Raw genomic sequence first — 27,437 nt, 5'->3', positions numbered from 1 at the left:
CCCCACCCTCGTGGGCCCCTCATGGCTCCCCTGACCGACTTCTTTCGCCTATATATATCCATATACCTAAAACTTTAGGGAGCACAATAGATTGGGAGTTCCGCCGCTGCAAGCCTCTGTAGCCACCAAAAACCAATCGGGACCCTGTTCCGGCACCCTGCCGGAGGGGGAATCCCTCACTGGTGGCCATCTTCATCATCCCGGTGCTCTCCATAATGAGGAGGGAGTAGTTCACCCTTGGGGCTGAGGGTATGTACCAGTAGCTATGTGTTTGATCTCTCTCTCTCTCTCTCGTGTTCTTGATTTGACACGATCTTGATGTATCGCGAGCTTTGCTATTATAGTTGGATCTTATGTTGTTTCTCCCCCTCTACTCTCTTGTAATGGATTGAGTTTTCCCTTTGAAGTTATCTTATCGGAATGAGTCTTTATGGATTTGAGAACACTTGATGTATGTCTTGCATGTCCTTATCTGTGGTGACAATGGGATATTCACGTGATCTACTTGATGTATGTTTTGGTGATCAACTTGTGGGTTCCGTAACATTGTGAACTTATGCATAGGGGTTGGCACACGTTTTCGTCTTGACTCTCCGGTAGAAACTTTGGGGCTGAAGTACTTTGTGTTGGTTTGAAGAGATGAATCTGAGATTGTGTGATGCATATCGTATAATCATACCCACGGATACTTGAGGTGACATTGGAGTATCTAGGTGACATTAGGGTTTTGGTTGATGTGTGTCTTAAGGTGTTATTCTAGTACGAACTCTATGATAGATCGAACGGAAAGAATAGCTTCATGTTATTTTACTACGGACTCTTGAATAGATCGATCAGAAAGGATAACTTTGAGGTGGTTTCGTACCCTACCATAATATCTTCATTTGTTCTCCGCTATTAGTGACTTTGGAGTGACTCTTTGTTGCATGTTGAGGGATAGTTATATGATCCAATTATGTTATTATTGTTGAGAGAACTTGCACTAGTGAAAGTATGAACCCTAGGCCTTGTTTCCTAGCATTGGAATACCGTTCGTGCTCACTTTTATCATTAGTTACCTTGCTGTTTTTATAATTTCAGATTACAAAAACCCATATCTACCATCCATATTGCACTTGTATCACAATATCTTCGCCGAACTAGTGCACCTATACAATTTACCATTGTATTAGGTGTGTTGGGGACACAAGAGACTCTTTGTTATTTGGTTGCAGGGTTGTTTGAGAGACTATCTTCAACCTACGCCTCCCACGGATTGATAAACCTTAGGTCATCCACTCGAGGGAAATTTGCTACTATCCTACAAACCTCTGCACTTGGAGGCCCAACAACGTCTACAAGAAGAAGGTTGTGTAGTAGACAGCAATTGCCTCTTGGGCTGATGTTGAACAGTACAAGGGGAAGAACAACCTCCTGAGGTTGAGGTGTTCTTGTGCTCGGTGTGTGGCTAAGGATTAGGCGAGATGCCTCTTGATCCGATTCCGCTTGCCTCCTACTGTGGTGGCTAGTCCTATTTATAGAGGCCCTGGCCCTCTCCCCAAATATTGAGCGGGAAGGGAGCCAACAACAGCCAATTTGAAAGGGGACAGCTAGTACAGCTAATCCTGACAAAAGAGGTCTTCGCCTGCAAAAGGCTCTGGTGGTGACGCCGTCTTGGGCTCCGTGGTGACCTCCGTCTTGCCGTCCTGCTGGTCTTGGTCTCGTTGCACTGATATGGAAACCTTTGCTTGATGCCTTGGTACTACACGCCTGCGCTTGCCTCCTTTAGCAGCAAAGAGGAAACGAGGACACTGCGCGCGCTGGCGCCCGCCTGGTCTCGATCGTCATGCCTCACATCACGAGAACCTCGCGAGGTTTGCTTTGCCTTGATCTCTCCGCCCCTCGCGAGCCTGCCTGGCAAGGCCGCTCCTGAGGAGGTCTTGCATCGTCCGCCTCGCGAGGCTTGGCCCCTCGCGAGGGTCTTGAATGCCTTGTTGATGAAGATGGGCCGTACAGGCCTGCTAGCATAGCCATGCCATGGGCTGCAGGCAGGCAAGTCTAGGGACCCCCGTTCCCAGAACGTCGACAGTAGCCCCCGGGCCCAAGGCGCGCTCGGGCTTGGCTTCTAGGCGAAGCCAAAGGTCAAGTGCGGAGCGCCGCAGGCCCCAAAAGCCTGCGGCCTTGGTCGACGCGTGGGCGTCTCCGCTTCACCACGCTGCCTCGGCAACTGCCCGACTTGACAAGTCCCTACGACATGCAAGGAAAACCATCATTACCTATGATCGTGGGGGCACTGGTTGGCCTTCTCCTACTATAAATGAGGAAGGGGGCGGAGCCCCCGTCGCCCATTCTCCCCATCCTGTTTCCTTCTTACTCCTCGATCCTCTGCTAGTAGCAATGGCGCCTATCCGAAGGTTTTCTGCTACGGAGAAGGGAAAGACTCCCCTCGACGCGCCAGCGTCGCTTCCGCCGAAGAAGAGGTTGGTTCACCGCCGCGACGCAGCGGCGATGCAGGTGGTGACGAGGCCTTGGTGCGAGCGGCCTCCTCCGGGATATCCGCTGCCCTTGTATGCCCAAGCCGGGGGCTCAGGAGGAAGGAACAACGAGCGTCAGCGCGCGCGCCGTGGCCAAGGTCGACGTGCCGTGGTGACGCGCGCCATCGCTCCAGGAGTCCATGCGGCGGACTCCTCGCGCGAGCTCGTGCTGTGGGCGGCGATGCCCCCAAGCTCTTGGATCTGCTTCCCGCGGTTATTCTCTGACGTGATGCCACCAAGGGGACCCCTCGAGCTCTGCTTGCAGCATGCCAACTGCGACGCTCTGGCGACCGGTGCAGAGGTCGAAGCGGTCTCCCCGGCAAGATCTTCATGATCCGCGGCTGGGGCGAGGTCGCGCGGGTTTGCCATGCGGAGGGCGCCCTCGCGATCCACTTCGAGTATGACAGCGCTTCCACGCTGTTCTTCAAGGTCTTCGATGCGGAGGGCCGCCACTTGGAGTGTTGCCCCGAAGGGGAGCGCCAGGATGATGCGCGCTTCGCTCGCGGCTACTCCAGCAGCAGCGACTCTTGGGAGTCCAGCGGTTCTCCTGAGCTCTACGAGACTCCGGAGGCGAGTGACGACAGCTACGTTCCCTCGAGCTCTCGCCGTGCCTAGAGCAGGGCCGCAACGTCCGGCCGCCGCCGTCGCTGATCTGGATGGGGTTGGCGCCGGCCTCCCATGGCCCACTGTTGATGATGGCGTCCGCCACGGGGGCGTGTAGATAGGATTCCCCTAAGTTCTCGTCTTTTGTTCCCTGCGAGGATTCAAGAAGTACCCCGTGGGGGCGTGTAAAGTGTCTGTAATGTCTTTTGTTGATATCATCCTGACTATGGAAATCTGTGTACGCATGTCCTATTCAGGCTCGGTCTCCCCTTTCCTACCTCGCGACGGCTTAATGCTCTACGCTGATAGGCCCCGGTCCCCAGGCAAGCTACAGTTGTCGCTGGTATGCCAGGTCGCCTGCCATGGTCAAGGCCAGGAGGTGTGCGGCCCAAGGTCCAGTAAGAGCCCCTGAGCTGCGATGCTCATGAGGTCCCCTTTAGCACTCAAGCAGCCATGGTAAGGCAAAAAAGGGAGGCGATGTTGCCGCAACAGGGCTGCAGCGAGCGTGACCCCCAGGCTCCAACGATTAGCTGGTCTAAGTGCGGGACTTATCTTGCCGATTCCGGGCTGCGTCCTCGCGACGCAACAGGTTGGCATCCGCGGCTTAGCTAGGTCAGGCCCATTGAGTCTCCCCCTCTCCCATGCTCTCCTTCGTGCTCTACGTCCTTAGGTCCCGGCCCTCGAGCGAGCTCAGCCGCCACTGGTATGCCAGGACGCGTGTCGTGGTCAAGGCCAGGGCGTAAGGGCTGGAGAGCCAGTAAGAGCTTCTGAGTCGCGATGCTCAGGAGCCCCCCTTTCAACGCGCGAGTGGATTACATGGAAGAAGTGGGGGCTCACGGTGCCGTTTGCCGTTATCCTCATGAGATTCCTGCTAGCCAGCACAAGGAGGAACATCGTCTGCCGTTATGGTTGCCAGCCTATCACTGGTTGCTCCGCGAGGAAATGAAGGCACTGAGGGCCTGGTGAGGTGACGTGCACGGGGCGTGCCGCGAGCCAGAGCTCGACCACTCAGGTTTGTCGACGTGGCAGGGGCGGACCCGTGCACCAGCGCCGTGCCAGTGTGCGTAGCCCCCGTGGGAGGCAACGATCGAGCAGGTAGTAGTCATAGGCAGATTAAGCATGGAAAGCATACTGGCTTAAGTAAATGCGGGAAAGGTACAAGCCACTGGGTCAGGCCTGAGTGGCTTGGGGATGATGCAGCCTAAGGGGCACCCCCACCAAGGTAAGATAAAGACATAGAAAGGGATACATGCCACAGGGACGGACCCACGCGGCCTGGGAATGATGCAGCCCGAGGGGCGCTCCCAGCTAAATGAACTTGGAAAATGTCACCTGGTTCTGTTGACGAAGGAGAGCTGGGGCAGCTGGAGGTACGCGGCGAAAGGGTTGCTCCTCATGAGCCACCGGGGTCCTGAGCCTCGGGAGGCTCTGGGGGTCCAGGTGGTTCCCTGAGGATCGTATCCATCTCCGTCAGGACGGCGTGATGCCTGGCCTCCTGAGCTGGCAGGACGCGCCGCAAGTCGCGCTGATAGGCGGACGACACGCTCGGCAGGCCAAAAGGCATGCGAATGTAGCTGTGAGGTGGGCCCTTGCAGCGTCCCACGTGCGAAGGCCAGAAAAGCTCCTGAGAGGCGGCCCTGTTGAGCCCTGGGACGTCGATGCAGACGCGCAGCCCGGCATCCTCTCCTGGATGGGGAGCTGCGCGTGGTGAGCGGCGGTCGTCGGGCATGGCCCTCGCGTCTTGCAGTTTCTGACTGGTCTTGGTGATGAACTCCTGAGCGGTGGGCGCTCCTTGCCCTGTGTCCTCCTGAGGGAAACGTGCCGTGAAGCACGCCTCCAAGTGGTGCCCAAGCGCCTCCCTCATGATGTTGGCAAAGTCTGAGGCCCTCCAGAAGAGAGCCCCCGAGCCCTGCCCGAGTGGGGCGCCGGGTGCGCTTTCTATGCGATGGAGGGAGGCGCCCCAGGTGAGGGCGCGGATCCTAACGAGGTTACAGCTGCAACATCACCCTCTTGAGGTCCTGCACGGCGCAACTGCTTCTTCTTGTTCGGGTGGCCTCAGGAGGGCAGTCGCCCTTGCTGTCGGGGTCATCGATTGCTGCAGCTTGGAAGGCATGCTCGAGGGAGCACACCGCATCTCTTTCTTCGCATGGGGCTGTGATGATTCCGCCGCTTCCCGGCATCTTGAGGACATTGTAGCCATGAAGGGTCACCGCCATGAACTTGGCCAGGGCTGGGTACCCAAGGATCGCATTGTATGGCAGGCGGATGTAGGCGACGTCGAAGTCGATGAGCTCGGTGCGGTTATTGTTGCGTTCTCCGAAGGTGACATGGAGGCGGACCTGTCCTATCGGTGTGGTGGAACCGGCGGTAACTCCTGAGAACGGCTTGGTAGGCTGAAGCTGGTCATATGGCACTTGCAGGTTGTCGAACGTGTCGATGGACAGGACGTTGAGCCCTGCGCCGCCGTCCATAAGGGTCTTGGTAACTTGCACGTTGCTGATGACTAGTGAGCAAAGCATTGGGAGGGCGCCTGTGGTAGCTGCGCACTTGAGCTGATCTGCCGAACTGAACATGATGGCGCACTTGGATCACCTGATCGGGCGCGTGGCCTTGAGCTTGGGGAGGACTGCATTCACTTCACGAGCAAACTGTTTGAAGATACGCTGGGAGGCTGGGGCTTGAGCTCCGCCCAATATGCTGGCGATAGCGCGCGGCTCCTGGAAGCCCCCAGCCCCCTCGTCTAGATGGTGGTCGTCATTCCTTCTTGGCGGTGGCGGTGCAAGGAGCGGCGGAGCGTTTTCTTGCGGTCGAGGGACTTCTTGACAGCTTCTTTCTTCACGCGTGGGCGCCGTACGCGGTGGGTCGCATCATGGAGCCGTGCACCTTGGCGCCAGGGCGCCGTCTTGGAGCAGAGGTGGTGGAGGTGCTCCGTGAGCTACGTCGCCTGTAGCTGGCGGAGGGCGAGGCGGAGAGAGGGACGGCGCAGGGGAGCCCCCCGCGGCGCGGACAAGCTCGGCGATTTGGTCGAGCCAGTCCTCGTAGAGGTCGTCGACCGGGCGGTAGCACAGGAGCTCGTGCGCCATGAGGAGCACGGCGCGCGCGTCCATGGGAGCGCGACGCGCATGGGACGAGGAACCGGCCGGGGTCAGCGATGGAGTGGCGGTGCGGCCGTCCTGCCGCAGCGAGGGGTGCAGCGAGGACGCTTGCTGCTCGTTCCCCGCCGGGCCAGTGGCGGCGTTGGTGGCAGGCGACGGAGAACGACGAGGTGGCCCGCCGACGGGAACCGTCTGAGCGACACGGGTGGCGAGGACAGCCCGGCGCTCAGCTCGAGCACGGCGAGCGTCCGCCATGGAGACGACGGAGCAACTGGACGCGGAGCAACGGAAAGGAAGCTTCGGCGCACCCCTACCTGGCGCGCCAAATGTCGGATCACGGGTTCCGGCAAAACCCTCAAGGTTCGAACACTGGGGTGCGCGCAAAGATTTCCTCCCTACCGATCCACGTCCTAACTAGCTAAGATCTCAAGAACGAACTCGACGAACTCACAACACAAGGGACACAAGATTTATACTGGTTCGGGCTACCGTTGTGGTGTAATACCCTACTCCAGTGTGGTGGTGGTGGATTGCCTCTTGGGCTGATGTTGAACAGTACAAGGGGAAGAACAACCTCCTGAGGTTGAGGTGTTCTTGTGCTCAGTGTGTGGCTAAGGATTAGCCGAGATGCCTCTCAATCCGGTTCCGCTTGCCTCCTACTGTGGTGGCTAGTCCTATTTATAGAGGCCCTGGTCCTCTCCACAAATATTGAGCGGGAAGGGAGCCACCAACGGCCAATTTGAAAGGGGACAGCTAGTACAGCTTATCCTGACAAAAGCGGTCTTCGCCTGCAAAAGGCTCTAGTGGTGACGCCGTCTTGGGCTCCATGTTGACCTCTGTCTTGCTGTCCTGCTGGTCTTTGTCTCGTTGCACCGATATGGAAACCTTTGCTTGATGCCTCGGTACTCCGCGCCTGCGCTTGCCTCCTTTTGCACCAAAGAGGAAATGAGGACACTGCGCGCGCTGGCGCCCGCCTGGTCTCGATCGTCATGGCTCACGTCACGAGAACGTCGCGAGGTTTGCTTTGCCATGATCTCTTAGCCCCTCGCGAGCCTGCCTAGCGAGGCCGCTCCTGAGAAGGTCTTGCGTGGGTCCGCCTCGCGAGGCTTGGCCCCTCGCGAGGGTCTTGAATGCCTTGTTCATGAAGATGGGCCGTACAGGCCTGCTAGCACAGCCACGCCGTGGGCCGCAGGCAGGCAAGTCTGGGGACCCCTGTTCCCAGAATGCCGACAGAAAGTAGTGGGGAAAGTTGTATAGCATGAATCTAGAACGTGGTTCAAAAAGGAAAGGAAGGGGGAAAGTTGTGGGGAAAGTTGTATAGCATGAATCTAAGATGTGGTTCCTAGAGGAAAGCAATGGGGGAACGTAGTGGGGAAATTTGTATAGCATGAATCTAGGACGTTGTTCATAGAGGAAAGGAAGGGGGAAAGTACTAGTACAGACTGGCTATCCAGCACCTACGTTGGTCAAAAAGGGAAAACAATGACAAACGCAGTATGCACATCTGTAACGAACTGATCTTTTTGTTTTGAGGGGCAAGGCTGTAGAGTTTGAGCATGACTAGATTTGCTGCGCTCACATAGGGAAAGGAGTCTAAAGATAACAAAACTGGGACCAGCACAAATATGCTCCTTTGTTGTTTGTTCTTTGTTGCAACAGATTGTGCATCACCCCTTTATACATCTGTAGATGCACATGGTGCTAGTTCGTCCACTGTCCCGTGCAACTCTTTAGCTGTTGTTAATCTAAGGCCCTGTTTGGTTAAAAAGTCCCTAGTCCCTACCTGCTTGATTCCATGGACTAAACATGGACTAGATATTATTAAATAACATGCTAAAAGACCATGTTACCCCTAGTAATGAACTAATAGAGACAAGGTGCGATGCGGGGCAGGGGCAACTATTGGAAAAAGTCCCAAAAAGACTCTCCCTCGGGGTCTTCTTTCTTTAGTCCCAAATGCCGACTTTTAGTCCCTAAAAGTCCCTCCTGTTTGGTTTAGATGGGACTGACACGGACTTTTTTTAGTCCCTACACCAAAAAGTCCCTGTAAATAGACACCCTCTAATAATGTCGCTGGAAAATTGATGCAATGCCACAGTTAAAAGCAAATTACATGTTTAACGAATTTTATTGTTAATATAATCTCTCTGTTAATATTAATCAATGCACCGTTTGATAAGTGGTACTGTCTTGCTTTCTTTCCCATTTAGATAAGTTAGATGCTTCTTTTTGTTGGCTTCTGTGTCATCCACCATTATTGACCACTAGTTGTTTCCTTTGCACCTCTGTGTAAACATGGTTATCTACTTCACCTAGTTGCTATTGTGACCTTTTGTTGCACTGCACAAAACACTTTTGTTTTAAGAGTGTTTTGTGCAGTTCAACCAAAATGTCACACCGACAATGTTGCTTGATTGATTGATCTTAGTGGAGCTGCACAAGAGGAGATCTTACTTCCTATCCGTGTTGGAAAATTTGGTTCAGATCTTCTTCTTGTGAGTTGTTTGAATTCCGCGTCATGAGAGGTCAGTACTAGCTTTCTTTCATATGATTGTGCAGTGTGCTTTCATATGTTGTGCTACTTGTACGGTAATGTTGCTTGATTTTAGTGAATTGCACAAATGGAGAAAAGACTTCCAAGCTATATGTGCACCGTAAAATCCCATTGAGGTAAGATAATTTCATAACTGTTGGCCTGTATTTTGCCACTTTCATCAGAAAATTAATGTTGTTATTTAGTGCTATACTTGTGCTCCCTAATTAACATGCCAAATCTTACATTGAAGGCGAAGCTTGTCTGTTATTGAACCAAGTGATGAAGGGGAACAACAAGCGGAAGAAAAACAAAAATCAACTCTCGGTGCTGTAATGAAGCACTAGAACTGTGATGACACAAGTAATGATATAGTTTTGCATCTTAATTTATTGCTATGGCCGGAACGAGCAATTGTTTTGCCACTGATTTGATGCCACTCTTAATGTAATATGTAATTATCTCTACTTGTGCAAACAGGGATCTTCTTTGAAGATACCATATATTTTAGTGGAACTGCACAAGAAGATGTTGGAAACATTAAACTAATCGAGGAGTATATAGTAAGCATGGAAACCACAGTAGATAAAAATAGATGGTTCCGGAGAAGTGCTTTATCTGTATGCTCTACACAATAAGCCTCGTGACAAAGGTTGGTACTAGCCCACGGATTTCGTCCATATGATTGAGCTTTGTCATCTCTATTGGTGTTGTGCTACTGTTTAGATACTGTCATGAGAAAGTGGTATTGTCCTTGAGAAGTGCTTCATCTGTGCTGTTTTAAATATTTCCTTTCCTTTTTTCCGAGCAAACAGAGATGCTAGCATTTAGTTGTCCTCTTGTCTTTGCACAACGGGATCATCTTCCTCTGAAGAAGAATACGGAGTACGTGAAGTGACTAGTTCCGATTATGCCAGGATGAAGAAGCCCTGTCTATCTTCTCATTAGAAGGAGCAGTTGAAGGATGGTTACATTACTCCCCACAAGACCAAACTAACTTCATCTCAGAAGGACTGACATATCTCCATCTTTTTGCTGTGATGCGCAAGTACAATGTTGTTCTAGGATTCTTTCCGATGAGTTCCATTTTTTTAAAGTGTGCTCTACATGGACCATGTAGGTGCCTATTTAAACTGTCAATTCATAGTACAGTTTGCTTTATACTAATCACTTTTTTTGTATTTGTGCAAACAGGGGTGCACAGCTTGATTTCAATGGGAACTGCACCAAATGTTTATGAATAAATCGAATCATTCATTTCCACCACAAGAAAGGAGGTGCCGATATGTTCAAGGCGTTGCAACATATAAGGGCGAAATCATGCAAGCTACGCGCGAATTTGGTTGATTTTGGTGGAACTGCACAAAAAGAACAGCTGGTTTATTTAGCGCGAGGTGCCATGTCAATGTCTGAACTGATGGCAAACCCTGCCCATTCCACAATCGTAGGCATTTGATATTTTGGAATGGGAAAACCTTGTCAAAGTTTGCTCATTGATGCAAAAAAACAACAAGCATTTGACATTTAGGAATGGGACAACCTTGTCAAATTTTGCTCATTGATGTTAGCAAGAAGACATGCGTTTGATATTTTCAAATGGGATGCCCTTTGCTGTCAGCAGCGTCGATCTATTTTTCTTTATTCTTTAGTTGTGAAGTAAATATTGGCTCTGACATGTGAATCGCTGAGATGCATAATCATCGATTGTTTTGAATGTTCTCTATGAATTGCCAGGCCTGTGTGTTTGATTGCAATGTGCAGGAACGCTAAAAAGCTGCTCAAACTCTTTGCACTCTGGTCAAAAAAGAGATACTTTGACTGCAGACAAAACTTGTATGCAGACTAAAAAGGACCGGAGGGAGTACATGTGAAACTGCTGCAAACGAGGTGATCACCCTGGGAATAATGCTAGTACGTTTTGTTTTGCATGTTCATCCGATGCCAGTGATACAAGAATTCGAACTAATCGAACTAAATTCATTCATGCTCGGTCGGATTTCATATAAACATGCCGGATTTCATTACATTTCATACATTCTTCAACTAAAAAGGGATGCACTGGAGGTATAATTAATTTGCCGAAGCCACCCACCTGTGTCCGGCTGAGCCAAACAGAAGCTTCTTCTCCAGCGGACTGAGCTTCAGTGACTTAACTGCAGGTGCAGTTGCGTAACTGACATGTGGCCCAGATGCTTGTTGGGCCTATGTGTCAGTGAGCCAACTACACAAGTAGAAGCAGCGTCCTTCTCCAACATAGCTCTCCGACTCCACGTCGCCGCCAAGAAGCTAATCGGCTGTCAATGGTCAACCCACCTAGCTTGGCTTCAACCGGAGGGTAGCAGCGGTGGCCTTACTTGGACCCGAGCGGCAGCGACCTATCGTGTTCTACTCTTCCTCATTTTCTGCGTGGCGCAGCCTCATTGGCAGTGGGGCGGGGCCTCGACGGACTCGTTGATGTCCTCTGTCTCGTCGCCGGCGTGGCGGCGCCTCGGCGGAGCAGGGGAAATCCTCCCCCTCATTGCCGGCAGGGTGGGACCTCGGCTGAGCCGACGATGTCCTCTGCCTCATTGTTGGCGGGGCGGGGTCTCGGCGGAGTAGGGCCTCCACCTCGGTGCCAGCGGGGCGGGGCCTCGGCGGAGCCGGCGGTGTCCTCTGCCTCGTTGTTGGCGCCGCGGGGCCTCGGCGGTGCAGGGCCTCGTCGACGCCAGAGGAGCGGGGACTCGTCGGAGCCGGCATTTTCCTCTGCCCCGTTGTTGGCGGGGCGGGGTCTCGGCGGAGTAGGGCCTCCACCTTGGTGCCGGCGGGGCGGGGCCTCGGCGGAGCCGGCGGTGTCCTCTGCCTTGTTGTTGGCGACGAGGGGCCTCGTCGACGCCAGTGGATCAGGGACTCGTCGGAGCCGACATTGTCCTCTGCCTCGTCCTCGGTCTCGCCAAACAGCGCCTCGCCCGCTTCATAGCCCTCTTTGTAGGCCGCAGCCTCCGCCACCCTCATGCGGTACCGCCAGCGCTCGAGGCGGCCCTCGCGGGCGGAGCGGTACGAGTCGAGCAGCGCCTCCTGCTCCGCCCGCTCCGCGGCGATCTGCTCCTCCGCCTACAGGTGCTCCTGGAGGAGATGGTGGTTGTAGGCGGCGTCGGCCTGCGCCTCCCGGAAGTGCTCCTCACGCGTCTGCCTCACCGTGTCCATGTATTGGGCACGGGCGTCGCCGATGGTCATGGTGCAATGCACCGGCGAGGATGGCGCGGAGGAGGGGGTTGGCGTCGGATCGTCGACTACCATGTTCTCCATTAGGACGTCATCATCCTCCGGCTGCCTGCCGGCCAGGCAGTCGGCAGCAATGGCTGCCATCTCCTTGTGCCCCGTCATCCGCCCGTCCCGAAGAGCGCTGGAGCGCGAGGAAGCCATGGTGGGCAGTAGTGGTGTGGACAGGAGAAAGGGAACGGAGGTGGATGACTGCGGCTATGGCCGGCGAAGCAGTTTATATAGCAATGGTGGGCGGCGGTGAGACGGACGTGTGGCGCCGAAGTAGCCGCCTCAGCAACCGCATATCATTAATGTGGGCGGCACGCGGACGGACGAACTACACTTGTGTCATTTGAAGGCGGAGCAATCGCCTGCATCGGGAAGTGGGGCGGGCGGCGCTGACCGTTTTGGGCGGAAAGCGCGCTCGGGCGAGGGAGGCGGTCTGGGTGGGCCAGGGCAGTCAGACTCGTGATTGGCAGTGGGTCGGTCCAGCAGCCGGACATGCTGGCTCGCCAGCGAGCTCGCCGAGCTAAGCGACGACAATCAGACGATGGACGTAGCTTCCGACCAGGAGCCGGCGCCACTGTCCAAGCCGGTTCATGCCGTGTTCACCATAGAGCAGGTGTGGCCGCACTTCGTCGCCCTAATGGCGGAAGAGCTACCAGCGCAGGAGGACCTATGGTGCAACCTCCATCTCGTCAACGAGCACCGCTGAACAGGCGAACGACAATGCCATCGCGGACATGTGGCCCTAAGATCCTAGCTTCCCGAATGAGCAGCGGGCGCTGTATCAGACCATCCGTAGAGCCCGCGAGGCCCTCTTCATCGTCCTTCGAGTTGTTGCGCTCGCCGTGGCACCGCCGTCTCGCGTTGTCAACATGGTCAATAGACATGAGGAATGAGGAGATGACTTTACATCGAGAGGATGACAGTGGGGACCCACCAGGGCCATAGCCGCACGTCCGCAAGTGCCTCCTTATTATATACTACAACTGTAATTTTTTTACTTCCTCCTGGTTTCCTGACATCACGGTCCCACACCATTGTCAACCTATATAGTCAATAAACGAGAGAATTGCGCAAGGAGCAGCCGACAGCTGGGACCAAGCAGCTCGAGTAGTATTTGTGTTTTTGAGGTGTGAGCACTACAGAGTTTTTTTTTGAGCGATGTTTTCTTTTTTTTGAGACAAGAGCGATGTTTTCGTTGCTGTTCATAGGAGAGCAGGGTATTATGTAACGCCCACGATGCGGCTATATCTCCCACGTGTCGAGGCACGACTTAGAGGCATAACCGCATAGTGGTTTTGTCGCAAGAAGGGTCATCTTCACACAATCCCATGTAATGAACAAGAATGGGATAAAGAGTTGGCTTACAATCGCCACTTCACACAATACATAAATATCATTCATACATCATCCAAAATACAATCATATAGACCGACTACGGTCAAAATCCAGATGAAAATAAGACAACCCCAAATGCTAGATCCCCGATCGTCCCAACTGGGCTCCACTACTGATCATCAGGAAAAGACACATAGTAACGACCACGTTCCTCGTCGAACTCCCACTTGAGATCGACGCCATCATCTGCACTGGCATCGTCGGCACCTGCAACTGGTTTTGGAAGTATCTGTGAGTCACGGGGACTCAGCAATCTCACACCCGCGAGATCAGGACTATTTAAGCTTATAGGACAAGAGGTGCAAAGAGGTGGAGCTGCAGCGGCAAAAGCATGTATGGTGGCTAACTTACGCAAATGAGAGCGAGAAGAGAAGCAAAGGAACGGACGTCATCTAGCAATGACCAAGAAGAGGTCCTGAACACCTACTTACGTCATACATAACACAGACCGTGTTCACTTCCCGGACTCCGCCGAGAAGAGACCATCACGGCTACACACGCACTTGGTGTATTTTAAATTGGGTCAAGTGACAAGTTATCTACAACCGGACATTAACAAATTCCCATCTGCCTCATAACCGCGGGCACGGCTTTCGAAAGATAATACCCTGCAGGGGTGCTCCAACTTAGCCCATCATAAGCTCTCACGGTCAACGAAGGATAAACCTTCTCCCGGAAAGACCCGATCAGTCTCGGAATCCCGGTTAACAAGACATCTCGACAATGGTAAAACAAGACCAGCAAAGCCTCCCGAATGTGCCGACAAATCCCGATAGGAGCTGCACATATCTCGTTCTCAGGGCACACCGGATTGTCCAAGCTTCCGATAGGCCAGCCCAGAGTTGCCCCTGGTGGCCACCGGCGACAGACAGTTTGGACCAATACTCAGAGGAGCACTGGCCCGGGGGTTTAAAATAAAGATGACCCTCGGGCTCTAGAAAACCCGGGGGAAAAAGGTATAGGTCGCAAATGGTAAAACCAAGGTTGGGCCTTGCTGGAGGAGTTTTATTCAAGGCAATCTGTCAAGGGGGTCCCATAAATCACCCGACCGCGTAAGGAACGCAAACTCAAGGAACATAATCCCGGTATAACAGTAACTAGGGCGGCAAGAGTGGAACAAAACACCAGGCATAAGGCCGAGCCTTCCACCCTTTACCAAATATATAGGTGCATTAATTAAATAAGAGATGTTGTGATATCCCAACATATCCATGTTCCGACATGGAACAACTTCAACTTCACCTGCAACTAGCAACGCTATAAGAGGGGCTGAGCAAAAGCGGTAACATAGCCAAACAACGGTTTGCTAGGAAAGGATGGTTAGGGGCTGACAAGGCTGAAATAGGAGACATGATATAGCAAGTGATAGGTAGCGAGCATGGCAATAGAGCGAACAACTAGCATAGCAAAGATAGAAGTGATTTCGAGGGGTGGTCATCTTGCCTGCAAGATTCTCAGAGTTGTCGAAAGCTTGATCCTCGTAAGCGTACTCGACAGGTTCCTCGTTCACGAACTCGTCTCCCGGCTCTACCCAAGACAAGAACACAAACAAACGGAACCACAATCAACAACGAGAAATGCGCAAGCAACATAATGCAAAACATGTATGATATGCGATGCAAATGCGTGCTCTGGAAGGAAAATGATGAACATGGCAGTAACTTGGCAAACCAAGCATGCCACTGGAAAGATGAGATGATTTCGGTCGAAATCGATATAAAGATCACCGGAATCGGATGCACGGTTTGCAAATGGCGAGCAAAACAAGAATGACACTAATCTGCGATAAACAGCAAGATAGCACTTAAAATGCAACATGTAACAATGCTACAGCACCCCAACATAGCAACAAGGTACATGGTAGTAATCTACAGGAGATGCTTGACAAAAGATGAACACTGAGCTATGGCTAGTGCACAACATATCAAGCTCAAACAAGCATGGCAAAAGTGCAAAAGATTACGGGTTCAGAGACTTGGTGAAAAACTGGACATGGCAGAAAACAGCATCAGGTAGCAATGTTCAGAGCACGAAATCAACATGTTACAGGAACTTACCATAGCAAAACAAGGCATGGTAGTGTTCTACTAAATTCACATGACAAAAGTCCCTTACTGACCATAAGCCAAAAAGGACCAGAAGATATGATGGCAAGCATGTAAACATAGCAAGTTTCGTTATCAGGTTTCAGACTTAGCAGAAAACAGAGCATGGCAGAAATATTAATATGTAGGCCTCTTTGTGAGCTTGATGCACTCACTACAGAGCAATGCATCACAAACCAAACATAACTACAGCAATATGGAATGTTTATGAAGCTATCAATGGCAAGAACAATTGCATAGCATGTATGGATCAACTACAATAAGCTTGGCAAAAATGCATCTCATGTTAAGGATCTGCCAGAAATATTTTATAGCAAAAGTAGAGCAAGATTGAGTCATGCTATGGTACTCTAAAATTGCAAACAATTGCAGGAATGGATCAATTACAACTATATCTACAAAACATCCTTACTGAACATCTCCAAAATATGCATGGCTCTCTCTGTAGCATCAAGTTTACATGGCAACAAAATTACAGCAGACTAGGACTAGGAGAAAACACCGTCCCTGAAATCAGAAATATTACGGGACCTACTTTGCATGCTTGTGCTAGTCACCATAAAGATCACAAAAATACATGGACTACACCAATGGAACTATGGCATGGCATAATTCAAAACACACATAGAGCTCATGCTCAAAAGATGCACAGAATAAATGATACAAAAATGACAAATCTCCAAGTTCTGATAAGAACCAGAGATTAACAGCAACTAGCCCTCTTCCAACGAAGATTTGGGCATCAAGATGACCTCTAATGAAAATGGTGCAAGTGAACAAAATGAAGAGCATCACGAGGCGACCAATTTGACATATTATAAGCGCGAATCGGAGCTACATGCACAAAGTTATCGCATCTCGAACAGGAGCACATGCTGATGAAAATCCAGACTTGGAGAAAAAAGGGGGGCTTCGAGGAAAGTCAACGGGCTCACGGGGGGAGATCCAGATCGGGGCCGGGTCGCTCGCCGGCGACGGTGAAGGAAGGAGAGGAGGCGCGGCGGGCTCGGGCGGAGGGACGAGGCCGGCGGGGCTGCGCCGGCGGGGGAGGTGGCCGGCGGCGGGCGGCGAGCGCGCGGGGCCGGCGGGGGAGCTCGTGGCGGCGGCGGCCGGTGGCGATGGCGGCGGCGGCGGGCGTGGGCCGCGGGGGCGGACGCGGACGTGGCGACGGGCGATTCGTCCGCCGGCGCGGGCGGACGTGTCCGGCGCGGGCGGACGCTGTCCGGCGGCGCGAGGGAATTTTGCTAGGGTTAGACTGCGATTCCGTTTTTCGGGATGCCCACTTATAAATAGGTAGAGGGAGCTAGAAGACTCCAAATGAGGAGCGGTTTTCTCCCACACGATCGTGATCGAACGACCTAGAGCATGGAAGAGAGTTTGGTGGGCTTTGAGCTGATTTTGGAGGGGGTTTTTGCTGGACACTCAAATGGACTTTGCGGATGCCCGGTTAACCGTTGGAGTACCAAACGACCTCCGAATGGAACGAAACTTGACCGGTAGTCTCCGGGTGGTATATTAAGACCACTTGACAAGCCTCGGTCCATTCCGAGAAAGTTTGACATACGCACACGAAAGAAAACTAGAAGGGTGCACTGGAGGAGATAGGAGCGCCGGATTGGAAAACGGACAACGGGAAAAATGCTCGGATGCATGAGACGAACACGTGTGCGAATGCAATGCACATGATGACATGATATGAAAATGCATGACATGACAAAATACAAAATGAAAGACAAAACCCAACAACGGAGGGAAAAACATATCACATAGCCGGAAATGGCAAGAGTCGGAGTTACAAATATGGCAAGTTACATGCGGGGTGTTACATATTAACTGGGCGGGCTGTGGCCCGTCTAAACCAGGCGAGATATCCAGCCCAGATATTTTTTTTTCAAATTGAAAATGGCTAGCCCAGCTATACTTTTTTTGAGGAATACCCAGGCAAGGTCAACTTGTTATTCTCCGCCCCGTTGGGCTGCAAATCTTTCCTAGGAATGATGCATTAGGCTTAACAAGAAAATGGGCTTTAAGAAATAATAAATGGGATGTAATTACAAAAACTGGGATGTAACTATAAAAAATGCACCAAACACGTAATTAGTTTATAAAATATTATTTTTGGATTTTGAAAATTTTAATTTCATTAATTGTCGCGTGCGCAATGTTTCGTTGAAGTTTTACGTAAGACAAATTTATATTGAAGTTGTATTTAATCTGACTAGAAATTTAGGGATAAAATATTTCGGATCCCATCAAAATGTGGGAAATTTTATTGAATTCTGTTTTGAACGGTTGGTTGAAATTATTAATCGTTGTCCTAGCTAGAAAATGGGCTGTACTTTTAACAAACTGTAAATGGGTTGTGGTAAATTCCATTAGAATTCAAAAATGGGCTGTACATTCTTACAAATCTCAAATGGGCTATAAGTTCTCTGCCACATACTTGTGGGCCTACTAAGTTGACGCGTCCCCTCAAAAAAAATTGACGCGTATGCAAGGCTTTATCAACTTATAGTCAACACACGGTTCTAGCAACAGTGGCCGTTGGATGTCCATCCAACGGATGTCGTGCTTCTTCTTCAATCTCATATATTCTAGCTTCACCCGCCCAAAAAATGATTCCTCCCCCTGACATCTGGGGCGCACCGTTTCGGAGGCTGACCTGTGGGCCTACTAAGTTGACGCGTACCAAGGGCTTTGTCAACTTAGTCAATAATATAAATGATTCTACCTGTAGTGACCGTACGATGTCCATCCAACGGCCGTCGTGCTTCTTCAACCTCCGGTCTTCTTGCTCTAGCCGCCCAAAGCAGCACCGGTCGTGCCGCCTGCTTCTGCCTCTCGTGGTCGGCTGTGCTACCGCAGAGGCCTCACCTCCCCCTACTACTCCCACCGCTGGCCAGGCCATCCCTCTACTCACCCACACCCCCTATTATTCTGCGGCGACGGCAGCCTCACACCGCAGCTGAACCAGTAAACCCTCATACTCCTCTCCGCGTGGGCATCCACTGTCGCGTCTTCCGCGGCACCGCTTCGTCCCCTTCCTATAGGCATCGCCGTCGTCCACGGCCCTGGTGCTCTGGGCGCGGCGTGGTCAACGTGGTCAACAAACGACCTCCATCGGACGTGGACTGTACGTGGAGAGGCTGACAGCTGGGTCCACGGCCGCACACAAGGAAATGCCTCCTTATTACACGCAAAATAATGATTCCTCCACCTGACATCTAGGACCCACTGGAAGGGCCTCCGTATTTCGTGAAAAATATTTCCCCCCGCTGACAGGTCGGACCCACCAGCTATATCTTCTCACGCAAGGAAGTGCCTCCTTATTACGCACAAAAAATGAATACTCCCCCTGCTAGCTGGGACCCAGCATAGTGGGAGGCTGACTTGTGGGCCTACTAAGTTGACGGGGACGGAGGGCTTTGTCAACTTAGTCAATATGAATGATTCTATCTCAAGTGACCGTACGATGTCCATCCAACGACCGTAGTGCTTCTTCAACCTCTGGTCTTTTTGCTCCAGCCGCCCAAACCAGCGCTGATTGTGCCGCATGCTCCTGCTTCCCGTGGCCACCTGTGATGCCACGGAGGCCTCATCGCCCCTACTACTCCCACCGCTGGCCAGGCCCTATGGCGACGGCAGGCTCACACCAAAGCCGAACCAGTGAACCCTCGTACTCCTCTCCGAGTGGGCTTCCATTGACGCGTCTTCCCTAGCTCCGCGTCATCCCCTTCCTAGGCCTCGCCGTCGTCCACCGCCCTGGTGCTCTTGCCGCGGCATGGTCAACATGGTCAAGGAACGACTTCCATCGGAAGAGTACTGTACGTGGAGAGGCTGACATCTGGGTCCACGGCCGCCACAAGGAAGTGCCTCCTTATTACGCGAAAAATAATGATTCCTCCACCTGACAGCAGGGACCCACCGGACGGTCCACCGTATTTCGTGAAAAAAATGTTTCCCCCTGACTGCTTGGACCCATCAGCTACATATTCGCATGCAAGGAAGTGTGTCCATATTACGAGCAAAAAAAAATTGATTCGCCCCCTGACTGCTGGGACCCACCAGCTACATCTTCGCACGCAAGGAAGTGCCTGACAGTCGGGACCCACCTGGTCAAAGCGTACGTAGCATTGTCATTCTGGTCGCCAACGTGTACGTACATACTGGTCGATGTAGAGGCGCGCATGTGTCGTAGTAGAGGCGCGCACGTTTCGTAGTAGAGGTGCGCACGTAGCAGGTACATGCACGTACGTACCGCGGCCAGGGTGCAAGAAAGAAAATACGGCCACGTACGTACATACGGGCGGGGTCTCGAACGCCTACTCGCGCATACGTACGACCAGGGCCCGTGTACATGGCTGGGTCGGAACGGAGAAGTGATACGTCTCCGTCATATCTTCTTTTCGAAACAATTTTGCCCTTGTTTTGGACTCTAACTTGCATGATTTGAATGGAACTAACCTGGACTGGCGCTGTTTTCAGCAGAATTGCCATGGTGTTTTTTTTGAGGGTTGGACAGTAGGACCACGTCCTACTACATGTATATATTAAGGACCCAAAAGGGTGAGTATGTTACAAATGTACAAGGGGAGGGGGGTGTCTCAAGCAATTACAAAGGATAGTCAGAGAACCAGTAGGTTAATATAGTTAGTGGATAGAAGCTAGGATAGCAGGGATGAGGTGTCTCTTATCTACAGGGAGTCTATGAACAATGTTGGCAAAATCGTTCCTAAACCTGGCTAGCCAGCTGTCAACTGAAGGGGTCACATGTCGAAAATAGTTATTGTTCCTTTCCTTCCACAGACTCCACGCAGCAACTAGGAAAGTGTCCATGAGCATTTTACGTTGATTCCCGGTCTTCAGGTGTTTCAACAGATGTAGCCGATCTCCAGTAGCAGGCCAGGTGATATTGAGCTTGAGCCAGCATCGTGTGCTAAACATGCAGCGAAAGAAGAGATGCTCAAGGGTTTCTTCCACGTGTTCGCCACAAAGGAGACAGTCTAGGTTGGTCCCAATGTTATAGTGTCTTCTGCTGAGCATATTACGCGTGTTGAGACGATCCACTAGGATAAACAAACCAAAGACTTTGATTTTGGGGACACATTTAGCTTTCCAAAGCCGATGAAACGCCTCGTGGACTTGAAGCTCTCGGAAACAAAATTTGTAGTACACCGTGGTTTTAAATGTGGATGAGCCCCAGGTGCAAGTCCAAATATCTCTTTCATCCGATAGTTCAGAGGAGGATGCCACACTTTGGATCCTTCTGAGTTCATCATGGGCTTGAGTTGAGAGAGGTAGATGAAAGGCTTCACCGATTTCGGGTACAGTAAGCATACTGCGGACCGATGCATCTTCTCGTAAGGTATATGAGAAATCCCTAGGGAATTGCTCCTCGAGGATACGATTACACCAGTCATCTTTCTGAAAGAGGGCTGTCTTCCCACTACGAATTTGGATCTTGGTCACACCTCGGTACGTGGGCATGAGCTTGACCAGTTCTCGCCACCAATGAGAGCCACAGGGTGGGGAGGCATGAGGTATATTGTCCACGTAATAGGTTTTCCAAATCAAACTAACCCAAGGGATGTCCAGTTGATTATAGAATTTGTGTAGAAGTTTGAGCAGCAAGGCATCATTTTGGACTTTGAGGTTGAGAACACCCAGACCACCTTTCTCCTTAGGACGACAAACCATGTCCCATGCAGCCAAAGAGTTACACTTGTCACCATCATCCGTTTTCTTGATCCATAGGCAATGTCGCCGTATCTTGTCCAATTGTTCAATAATTTTTCTAGGGAGACGGAGAACACCCATGGGGTAGATAGCTAGGGACGTGACAAGCGAGTTCATCAGAGCCAATTTGCCAGCGTAAGACATGAGCGACATGGCGGCCGTGATTTTGCACTCGGCTTGGCAGATCCAGGGGGTCATGTCTGAGATAGAGGGCTTCGTAGTTCCAAGGGGGAGACCAAGGTAGGTGAACGACATCTTAGCAGTGGTACAGCCAAATATATTTGCAATATGACCACATTTGTCAGTAGGGGTATTTATAGGGATCAAAGTAGATTTGGAGCAATTGATGTGGAGACCCATCGAATCAGCATAGTCTGTGAGAATTTTTTTCAAACGTATCGCTTGAGGCAAACATGCTGGCAAGAGAATTATCGTGTCGTCTACGTACTGAATGACCGGATAATTAGAAGGCTCTGCTGAGGGGATTGGTAATTGCAACAGATTGTCGGCGAGGGCAGCATTGATTGTAGTTTGAAGAAGGTCCGCTGCCAGAACAAAGATGAGAGGGGAGAGAGGGTCTCCCTGCCTAACTCCACACTTGCACCAGAATTGTCGCCCTGGTACACCATTGACCAGCACCGAAGATTTGCCAGAAGAGGAAATGCATTGGAACCAAGAAATCCAGCGATCATTAAACCCCATGCTTTTCATGATCTGAATGATGGCCGCATGTTCAACCGTATCAAATGCTTTAGTGAAGTCCAGTTTAAGGAGAACGATTTCGCGTTTCGAAGCTTGGCATTGGTGTATATGCTCAAAGGCCCATGCAAGACAGTCGTGGATCGAACGTCCTTTTAAGAACCCATATTGGTTTTTATGAACAATTCTCAGAATCACACGCTGCAGTCTATTGGGTAGGATTTTGGTGATTAACTTAAGGCAGCAATTCAGTAAAGTTATTGGGCGAAAATCATTGACAGATTCCGGGGCTCTAGATTTGGGGATCAAAGTGCTGTACCCGTAGTTGAGGCTTTCAAGGTTTAGCGTCCCCTGATGAAACTCCTCACAGAGCCTATAAAAGTCCAGCTTGATTATAGGCCAACAGAATTTCAAGAATGCACCATTGAACCCATCTGGGCCAGGGGCCCGATCCGACGGCATTTCATTGATCGCAGTGTCAATTTCTTCATGCGTGAATGGAACAGTAAGGCTATCGAAGTCAACCTGAGAGAGAAGCATGTTTGAAAGATTGAATTTCATTTGCGGAACCTTGGCTGTGCCCAAACGTGTTTTGAAAGCCTCAAACAAGATGGACTCCTTGCTCGCGTGATCATCAAGACTAATACCATTCTCAGACTTCAGAGTTGAAATATAATTTTTCCTGTACCTTTCAGTGACGATAGCTTGAAAGAATTTGGAATTTTCATCCCCGAATTTAATCCAACGAATGGTGCAACGTTTTTTCCAGTACTCATTTTGGTATTGTACTAAGCGAAGTAAATGGTTCTTAAGGATGCGCTGGAAATTCCCCTCAGGTATTGTCAATGAGCGCTTATCAGCTATATTGTCGATCTCCAGTAGGTCTTTGTTTGTATTTTCAATGGCAATTTTCAGACGAGAAATATTTTTACTCCAACGGCTGAGAGCATGTCGCAGATTCTTAAGCTTTTGACACAAGCTAGCTGCCGCATTAAGATTTCTCCCGTGCTTGATAGGCTTGTTCCAAGCTTGTGTGACAACGTCGAAGAAGACTGGATGTGCAATCCAAAAGGTTTCAAACCTAAACAGTCTACTTTTTGGAATGGAGGTTTGAATGGAGACATAGCATGGAGTATGGTCAGAAATAGGCCGTCTGAGGGGCATCACAAGAGTGTTAGGGAATGTGGCCGTCCAATTCAGGGATGTGAAGAACCAATCGAGCAGTTCAAGGAGGGGGGTCTGTTGCATATTCGACCAAGTAAAATTATGACCTTTAATGGGTAATTCAGTAAGGCATTGCTCTCGGATGAAATCATTGAAAGTAAACATGTCATTTACATCACCTCCAGGTTTGTTTCGATTTTCCGGCGAACGAATATAGTTAAAATCTCCGAGCAAGAGCCAATCCTCAGTAGAGGGGATATCCAAATCGAAGAGCCAATTAGGAAAAGAAGTACGCTGATCTCCTTGGCAAGGGCCGTAAATATTAACTAGTTACCACCGCATAGCCGATTGCTTGGAGGAAAATTCCACCCCGAGCGCAAAACGTTTAGACAAAAATACCGTGCCATCGAAAATGTGACTACACCAAATCGTGATAATACCACCAGACGTGCCACTCGCCGGAACGAAAGCAAAAGAATCAAAGCGCTTAGGACAAAGGATTTTAAGCATAGAGGCGTCGAAATGCTGCATTTTAGACTCCTGCAGACAAATACCGGTGCAACCAGAAGAGTTGATCGCATTTGAAAGCGCTAAATGTTTTTCGGGTGAGTTTAGACCACGGACGTTCAAGCAGAGAACATTCCAATTATGCAAAAGAACCATGACCTAACCAAAGGTAAAGGAACTAGGGAGATGAGGCCGAAGAAGCACCACCTTCACCTGCAGTAAGCATGTCTTCAGTAAGTTCTTCAGCAGGGAATTGCCATGGTGTTATTTATGTGCAGAAACAAAAGTTCTCGGAATGACCTGAAACTCCACAGAACTTATTTTTGGAAAATATTAAAAATACTGGAAGAAGAATCCATGTCAGGGGGGCCTCCACCTGTCCACGAGGGTGGGGGCGCGCCTGCCCCCCCTGGGCGCGCCCCCTGCCTCGTGGGCCCCCTGACGCTCCACCGTCCTCAACTCCAACTCCATATATTTGTGTTCGGGAAGAAAAAAATCAGAGAGAAGGATTCATCGTGTTTTACGATACGGAGCCGCCCCCAAGCCCTAAAACCTCTCGGGAGGGCTGGTCTGGAGTCCGTTCGGGGCTCCGGAGAGGGGAATCCGTCGCCGTCGTCATCATCAACCATCCTCCATCATCAATTTCATGATGCTCACCGCCGTGCGTGAGTAATTCCATCGTAGGCTTGCTGGATAGTGATGGGTTGGATGAGATTTATCATGTAATCGAGTTAGTTTTGTTAGGGTTTGATCCCTAGTATCCACTATGTTCAGAGATTGATGTTGCTATGACTTTGCTATGCTTAATGCTTGTCACTAGGGCCCGAGTGCCATGATTTCAGATCTGAACCTATTATGTTTTCATGAATATATGTGAGTTCTTGATCCTATCTTGCAAGTCTATAGTCACCTACTATGTGTTATGATCCGGCAATCCCGAAGTGACAATAATCGGGACCACTCCCGGTGATGACCATAGTTTGAGGAGTTCATGTATTCACTATGTGTTAATGCTTTGGTCCGGTACTCTATTAAAAGGAGGCCTTAATATCCCTTAGTTTCCGTTAGGACCCCGCTGCCACGGGAGGGTAGGACAAAAGATGTCATGCAAGTTCTTTTCCATAAGCACGTATGACTATATTCGGAATACATGCCTACATTACATTGATGAATTGGAGCTAGTTCTGTGTCACCCTATGTTAGGATTGTTACATGATGAACCGCATCCGGCATAATTCTCCATCTCCGATCCAATGCCTATGAGCTTTTCACATATTGTTCTTCGCTTATTTACTTTTCCGTTGCTACTGTTACAATCACTACAAAACCCAAAAATATTACTTTTGCTACCGTTAATGTTACTTCCATATTACTTTGCTACTAAATACTTTGCTGCAGATACTAAGTTATCCAGGTGTGGTTGAATTGACAACTCAACTGCTAATACTTGAGAATATTCTTTGGCTCCCCTTGTGTCGAATCAATAAATTTGGGTTGAATACTCTACCGTCGAAAACTGTTGCGATCCCCTATACTTGTGGGTTATCAAGAAGCTGCCGTCGTCGTGTTCATGAGGAGCCAACCGGCTTGGATGGAACAGCCGATGGAAACGAGGCCTGGCGTACCGCAGAACGGAGGAAACGTCCTTGTGTTCGACCGACCACGGTCGAAACAGGATCCTGTTCATCGGGAGGGGTCTGGCGTACCGCAAAACAGAGGAAACGGACCTCCTACGGTCGAAACGGGGTCCTGTTGATCGAGAGGGGTGTGGCGTACCGCAAAACAGAGGAAACAGACTTGTGTTGGAGCGCTACGGTCGAAACGGGGGTCCTGTTCATCGGGAGGGGTGTGGCGTACCGCAAAACAGGACTCCACAGGATACTAGTCATCTCCACCGTCGACTGCCTCCACTGGCTCCTGTTCATCCGCCGTCGACCTCCTCCAGCCTCCACCTTCCACTGTTCATCCATGGGCTCCTGTTCATCCAGCCTCCACCGCTCCTCCACCGGCTACTATTCAGCCAGCCCTCTCCACGGGGTCCTGTTCAACCACCCCTCCATGGGCTCCTGTTCATCCAGCCCTCCACCGGCTACTGTTCAACCAGCTCTCCACCGACTACTGTTCAACCAGCCCTCCACGGGATCCTGTTCATCCTGCCCTCCACGGGGTCCTGTTCATCCAGCCCTCCACGGGGTCCTGTTCATCCACCGGCTCAATCGATTGGGGTACTGTTCATCCAGCGGCAACAGCCTCTACTACCACGGGGTCCTGTTCATCCAACCCCCCACTGGGAACTGTTCAGCCAAACCCCCTCAACAACGCTCACTGTTCATGAAGGGAAGGAGGCAGAAGTGTTAGATCGACTTCAGTTAGCAGCAGTAGCGAAGGAATCACTCGGGTTCAGTTAACAGCAAGGGATCGATCGCTCGGGTTCAGTAACGTAGCTAGTGCAATCGCTCGGGTTCAATTAGAGCCCAACGCCTCACACACACGCACATACGTACGAGAGAAACGCGCATCGCTCGACCCCGACCACCCACCGTAACCGGGAACTCCCAGATATTTTTCTTGCCCTCGCTTCTACCACGGTTTTTTTCGTCATGGATGGCCCAAAGAATGTCATGCAGTTGCGTCTCCGGCCCGCCCAGGACGAAAAGCCCATTTTCTGTCATGATTTTTTGTCATAGAAGTAGGACTCCACCACATCTATGATGATACCGGATTTTGTCACAATTATCGTCATAAGTATGACATAATTATTTTTCGTTCGGCCCAAAATGTCATGGATGTGTCTTTTTTTTATAATGTACGAACTTGTGATTGCAAATAATAAAAGCAGTAGACTGCATAATAAAGGTTGCTATCATAAGGGGCAATATAACATGACGTTCTTTTGCACTAAGGGATTGAGCATACAAACAAAAAGCGCATGACAACCTCCGCTTCCCTCTGCGAAGGGCCTATCTTTTACTTTTATGTATTTACTTCTATGCAAGAGTCAAAGTTCTTCTCCTATTCCTTTTTATTTTCTCTTTTGGCAAGCACCATGTGGTGAGGAAAGATCTAGGGCACATATATCCAGTTGGATATGAGTAGCATGAGTTATTATTGTTGACATCACCCTCGAGGCGAGTATGTTGGGAGGCGAAGCTATAAGCCCCTATATTTCTATGTGTCCGGTTGAAACGTTTTGCTCATGTGTATGCGGTGAGTGTTAGCAATCATAGAAGACTATATGATGGTTGAGTATGTGGACTTGCCAAAAGGCTCCGATACATGACCCTTCCTGAAAAGATGATGAATTGTAGTTGCAAAGTTCACTAAGAACATAGTTTGTTGGTTTTAAATAGAGTTTATGCTTTATACTTTGATGTTGTGATGAATTGTTACTTGTTCATGAGAAGTCTATGATAAAAGTTCTATGAAAAAGTTTTATATTAATGTTTGTTGCTGTTATAATAATATACATGATGCTTCTATGTCCGTATTTTATTTTTATCGACACCTCTCTCTCTAAGCATGTGGACATGTTTTTCGATTTCGGTTTTCGCTTGAGGACAAGCGAGGTCTAAGCTTGGGGGAGTTGATACGTCCATTTTGCATCATGTGTTTCCTAGTGTTATTTATGATGTTTTTATGCATAATAATGCTTTTTGGAGTAACTCTAATGCCTTTTCTATCTCATAATATGCAAGGTTCACACAAAGAGGGAGAAATCCGGCAGCTGGAAATCTGGACCTGAAAAAGCCACATCAGGCTACCTATTCTGCACAACTCCAAATGAGCTGAAACTTCACGAGGAATTTTTATGGAATAAATAAGAATTATTGGAGCAAAT

The sequence above is a fragment of the Aegilops tauschii genome, chromosome 5 (assembly GCF_002575655.3).
Source record: "Aegilops tauschii subsp. strangulata cultivar AL8/78 chromosome 5, Aet v6.0, whole genome shotgun sequence".
Classification (NCBI taxonomy): domain Eukaryota; kingdom Viridiplantae; phylum Streptophyta; class Magnoliopsida; order Poales; family Poaceae; genus Aegilops; species Aegilops tauschii.
This window is presented reverse-complemented; position numbering follows the sequence as displayed.